Raw genomic sequence first — 6,000 nt, forward strand, 5'->3', positions numbered from 1 at the left:
ACCGGGGCCGGGAATCAAACCCAGAACCTTCTTGCTGCAAGGCAACAGCTCTACCAACTGCGCCACTGTTCAGCTTACCAAGCTAAATTTCCTTTCGATAATTAATAGGCACTATGGAAAATCTCAAAATATGGAAATTTTCTGTGAATAATTTCCCCATAAAAATCCACAAACTACTCCAAAAGCAGGAAGGTGTCTATAGCACCGAGCATTCTGGGTAATGAAAGATCTATTCAGTCTAGTTCTATGCTTTGTGCTGTAAAGCGGTGTCATGCTGTTATTTAGAAGTCCTAATTGGACTTTCTGAACCACTTAAGGTTTGTTGCAGTTTATTTTTGACATGTTTGACCAAGGTAGTCAGCCTATTGTTCTTTATTAGTTATTTTACATGGGCTAATTGCATTGACTGAACAAATTAAAGTTGTTTTTGCATGTCTGACCAAGCATGTGAAGCCCTTGTTGTATTTATGGGTGCTGTTCTTGTGCAGAGTTATCAAATATATTTATAATTTAATGTATACATTTGTACTGCAAAAACAAAATCTTACAAAGTATTTTTCTTCTAGTTTCGAGTTCAAATATTTTATTACAGTTGAAATAAGATGAAACTAACTTACAAGTAACTTTTAAGCAACATATAAGAGTTTGCTTTAAGTCAATAATTCCTTAATATGAACGAAAAAGTACACTGGCAAGTTATTTCACTTGTAACATGAGAAAAAATTTTTATATGTCAAAATGAACTTTTTCACCAATAGTAAGGAATTATTGACTTAAAACAAATGCATATATCTTACTTAAAAGTTACTTGTAAGTTAGTTTTGTGTAATTTCAAGTATTAAGACTTTTACACTAGAAATTAGACCAAAACTACTTGGTTAGACTTTGTTTTTTTGCAGTGTGTGTTTAAAAACCGAAACGTTTTATTCTGCACTGTTTTTCTGCATCGTCCATCATTAAAGATATCGGTACAGGCATCGGAAGTGAAAAACGTGGCTTGGTGCATCTCTAAATGTTCCTTTGCAGGGATCCGCTGGCTGATGTTTTCTTCATTCCTTAGTTTGGGTTGCTGTGCTGAAGCTTGTTTTCCTGCTGTACTCAGATTAAGTGTTTCTGGACAGGAGCGTCAACTGAAGGCCTCCAATGTAAATGGAAAAAATCTGTGTTGAAGCTCCCTGCATTTATATGCGTGACTGTGTGTGCACTGGATCCCAGTTGTGAGTGCATCTGCATGTGCATGTATATACAATATATTCTCATTGTGTGTGAGTAAATCCTTTTCCACTTGCTCCCTGACATCTCTGCCAAGCAGACGGGGTGACATGGGAATTGAACCATCTGCTTCTTTTCTCCCGCCGGACCGATCGCCAAGCAGCCAGTAACTCGCTCCAGCTGCTTGGGAATGGAAAAGAAGATCCCGAGGCGTTCCAAAACGAATGGCAACCGCAGTACAAAAGAATGAAGGACCCGGAAAAAAACCAAGAGTGACATGAGACGAGGCAGATGCGAGACTTTCTCCAAGCTGCCCATTTAACCTCCTTTCAGTGAATCACAAACTGGCAAGAGCTGACCAGAGAAAACATAACCACCGAAGGCTGAATGGCAGGTCCGACCTGTTCTCCGTGTCACGACTGTCAGAAACACAGCAGGCTCACAATTACTGGGAGAAACGGAGAGTGAGATGAGATAAAGGCCATAAAATTGAGAAAAATCATGTCATTGTTTCAGCAGCAGAGATTTGCATGAGCTGAGAGGGACAAAAAGGATTTGGAAAATTAAAAATATTCTTTTCTTTGTCAGCAGAGCAGAAACTCTTCATCATATCCTGAAACATATTGATTCCAGGTAATAATCCAAATTTCTGTGATATTTACTGACACATTTCTCCATTAGATGTCACTGGAAAAACCTTTTCCACCTCACTCTATACATTTAAATGGTTTTCATTGCAAATTTAATATGATATTCCAACTAAAACGAGTATGCAGCAGTGAAGAATGATTTGCTGAATAATTTACAAATAAAAAGCTGAAAAGTGTGGTGTGCATTTGGATTAAAATCCCATTACTTTGATGCCCCCTTAACAAAATCCAGCACAATTAGTTCTTTAGGCCATGCATTTAGTAAAATATAGATAAAGACATTCTGTGAATCCCTCAGAGGTTTTTAGGGAACATTAGTGAACAAAAAGCTTCATAAAGACTCAGAGACACAGCAGACTGTTCTGTGAGACGTTTTAAATTAATTTAAATTAAGTTAAACTGCATTCATCTCTGCAGAATAAGAAAACTTTAAGTTGCTAGATGTGCAAAGCTAATTGAGCCTGAAAGCTGTAACTCCAGCAGAGAGTGACTCTGGACATTATTGACTCAGCAGGATTTAATAAAAATTCATTCCAGACCCTGTATCCTCTTCTTTCCTCTTCAAAAGTGTGCACTACTTAACACATAAAATCTCATTAAAACACAACAAAGTGACGAAGTGAGCAAAAGGGCTGCTGGCAGTTCAGAATGCAACTGTCTTCAGTTATTTTTATATTTTTTACTTTGAACACTGAAGCCTCTAAATATGCTGAACTTATCTTTTATTATTGGCAGAAAAAGATGAGAAACAACCCACAAGCTGCTGCAGCTGGACGAACAGAGCACAGAAAGAGAAGAGCAGGACAGCAGAGGATTCAGGGAAGCGGAGATGCTGTGAAAACAGTTGATGCAAGGCTGTCAAAACAAGCAGCTGTGAGCAAACCCCAGATTACAGCGACCGAGAAGCGGATACATGAAGAATTATTACAGTAAGAAAGACCTGCACGGCGCTGGACAGCATCTATTACAGTTTATATCTAAAGTTTCTCATGATGCTTCATCATAATGATGAGTTCTGTAGCGCTGGTTTGTGTGACAGAGAAGGGCCATACTAAGACAAAATATTAAATTACGAGGATAAAGTCATAATATTACGAGAATAAAAAAGTACAAGTCAAAATAATACAAGAGAAAAATAATAATATGAGAATAAAGTCTTAATATTTCAAGATAAAATTCATAGTATTATGACAATAAAGTCATTATATTATAAGAAGTCTTACAAGAATAGAGTCGTAATAATAAGACAATAAAAGTCATAGTATTTTGAGAATTAAGTTAAAATAATATGAGAACAAAGCTGTAATAATGCAAGAATAAAGTCACAATATAATGAGAATAAAGTCATTATATTATGAGAAGTCGTATGAGAATAAAGTCGAAATAAGACATAAAAAAACTCATAATAATAAGACAATTAAAGTCATAGTGTTATGAAAATAAAGTCCAAGTAATATAAGAATAAAGTTGTATTAGTACAACTTCATCTGTTTATAATTTTATTTTTCATATTTTCCTAGCGTGGCGCTAATACAAAATAGTTCTGTGTGACTAAAAGAAGAGAAAATGCTAAATGTTACGTATCATGAGCTCCAGGACGCATGTTTAGATTTTATTTATCCATCCCCAAGAAGTAAGTGGCCTGGATGAGGATCTGAGCCTCCAACCGTCTTGTAAACAACATCCTCCTTGTTTGACTTTGCTTTGTAATCAGGCTGTAAATTTATTCCATAAGATGAATCTTCAGTGTGGCAACGCTTGACACAAAACGTTAAGGCAGGAACGAAGAACATTTTCAGAACCAGGCAGCAACTACATGATAATAAATCTGCTGAAATGTTTCCTGGCTACAAGATGTTCCTAAGCGATTGCAAGTGCTTGGAGGCAGTCGCGCCTTCGCCGAGGCCAAAAAACGTCGATCCACGTGTCCCTGCCGCAGGCGAGTCATCGGCCGCTGACGGCTGAAGCATGAATTTCCAAACATAAGGAACATATTTTAATATTTTTTAGCACGGCTGCTGTGTATCCATTAAATTGCCTTCGAGCTCTGGTCCAAAGCACTTCAGGACCGCAAGCGCCTCGAAGAAAAACAGCCCTGAGAGAAGGAATATCTATTCATCTGCAGGCCAAGACATTTTTGGTGTCACGCTCGCTGCTTTTTTCCTCCCTTTTCATTAATCCGACATGGTCTCAACTTTTAAAAGTAGATATTTTTCCTCCAGGTGTTTCCATTGTCGATTAACCCTCATGGATTGGTGTCAAGGAGTGGCAATTGACTCCTGTTCCCCAGACGAGCTGGAAAACGCCTGGCTGGAAAACAGAAGAAGAGGCTTCTGGGTGTGAAGGTGGCAGCTGGAAATCTGGAGGTTGAGCTGCACCAGGCATGAAGTTGGTTTTACACAATAAATCAAAGGATTCTGCCCTCCTTTCTGTATTTTTGGAAACCAGTTTACTCATAATTGTCGCAAATGGTTCCACTTTGATGCTTGTTGGGTTACACAAAACATCAAGATGCAAACATTAAAACCTTTTCTTTATCTTAAATTCCTGAGAAAAATGTACAAGAAAAGGAAAAAAAAGCTTCTTTCAGACATGAAGTCTAACTGCAGCACATGTGGACTCTGTCCAGAACTCTTCAAGGAAATTTTTGTTGAGAAAACATGAACATGAAATCAGATTACAAAGCCGTGTGCAGAGAATGTAATTTCCCAAATCTCTTCAGCCATCTCTAATCTTCAGTTTGCTGTTGTTTGCTGTTTAAATGCTGAGGGCTGCATTTAAACACAACGGACATCAACATATGCAGAGTTTAAAACAAACATTATGAAGACTCATGAACAGGTCGGGCAAAAGTTGTGGAGCATCGAATAAGGAGAATATCAGCCGGAGAAGAAGTCAAACGTTGCCATGGTAACTCAAAACATGTGACACATATTTGGATTCCTTTAGCGTTAATAAATTTAATCGTTATTTGATAATTGTATTTTACAACGGAGTGCTAGGTCCAAGCTAAGAAAAAAAAAACTAACAAGGAAAGTCGTAGTATTTTGAGAAAAAGTTGTACAGATGTGTGAATAAATTTATCAAGAATAAATCACAGGTGAATAAAATCTCAATAGTTTGACAGAATAGTCAAATAACATGAGAATAAAGTAATAATGAGAATAAATGTATACGGGAATAAAGTGATATTACCAGAATAAAGTAATTTTATGATTACAATAATAAAATCATAATATTACAAGAATCGTAATATTAGTTTCGTAAGTCACATGAGAATAAAATTGCAACAACATAAGAATAAAATCATGACATTACAAGAATAAAATCAAAATAATATGAAAATAAACTCATAATATTATGAGAATAAACGTGCAAGAGATAAAGTGATATTACCTGAATAAACTCATAATATTATGAGAATATTGTAGTATTGTGAGAATAGTGTCATAATAATACAAGAACATTCTTTAATTGTAAGAATGTAAGAATAAAGTCACAAAAATTTACCAGAAGAAATTTGTAAATTTATGAGAATCCAACACAATAAAGCATCTCACAACTGAGGATTGTTACACTAGTACGACTCCATTCAAGGATTTCATATTTAATCAGGTTATATTTGTTTAATGTTAACATTTATTTGATAATCTGGAACTTTTAAATGTGACAAATAGAAGAAATCTATCATTTATCATCTAAATGATAAAACATGGCAGTAACAGTATCATACTGTGGGAATGTTTTTCTTCAGTACAGACAAAGCTCGAGGGCAGATAGATGGAGCTAAATGCAGGGGAATCCAGTTTCAGCCCTAAAGTCTAAATGCCCCACATTTGAACTCTTTCCAAAACTCTTCAAAAGCATTTTTTTCTGAGAAAACATGAACGGAAATCAGATTACAAAACCATGTGGACAGAATGTAATTTCCCCAATCTCTTTAGCCATCTCTAATCTCCAGTTGTTCCTCTGTCTGGGGGGCATGTGTTGCTTTTTTAGGCACACCAAACAGTCATGTGCATCGTTACCCGAGAGCCAAATGACCGTCAGAACTGAGCCTGTGGGGCAAAAGGAGAGGCGCTTGAGCGGATGCCAGTTCAAGCTGCACACTGGTGAGGGGTAGAGGACGCTGCTTTGA

The sequence above is a fragment of the Poecilia reticulata genome, chromosome 10, assembly GCF_904066995.2.
Source record: "Poecilia reticulata chromosome 10, P_reticulata-male-v2, whole genome shotgun sequence".
Classification (NCBI taxonomy): Eukaryota; Metazoa; Chordata; class Actinopteri; order Cyprinodontiformes; family Poeciliidae; genus Poecilia; species Poecilia reticulata.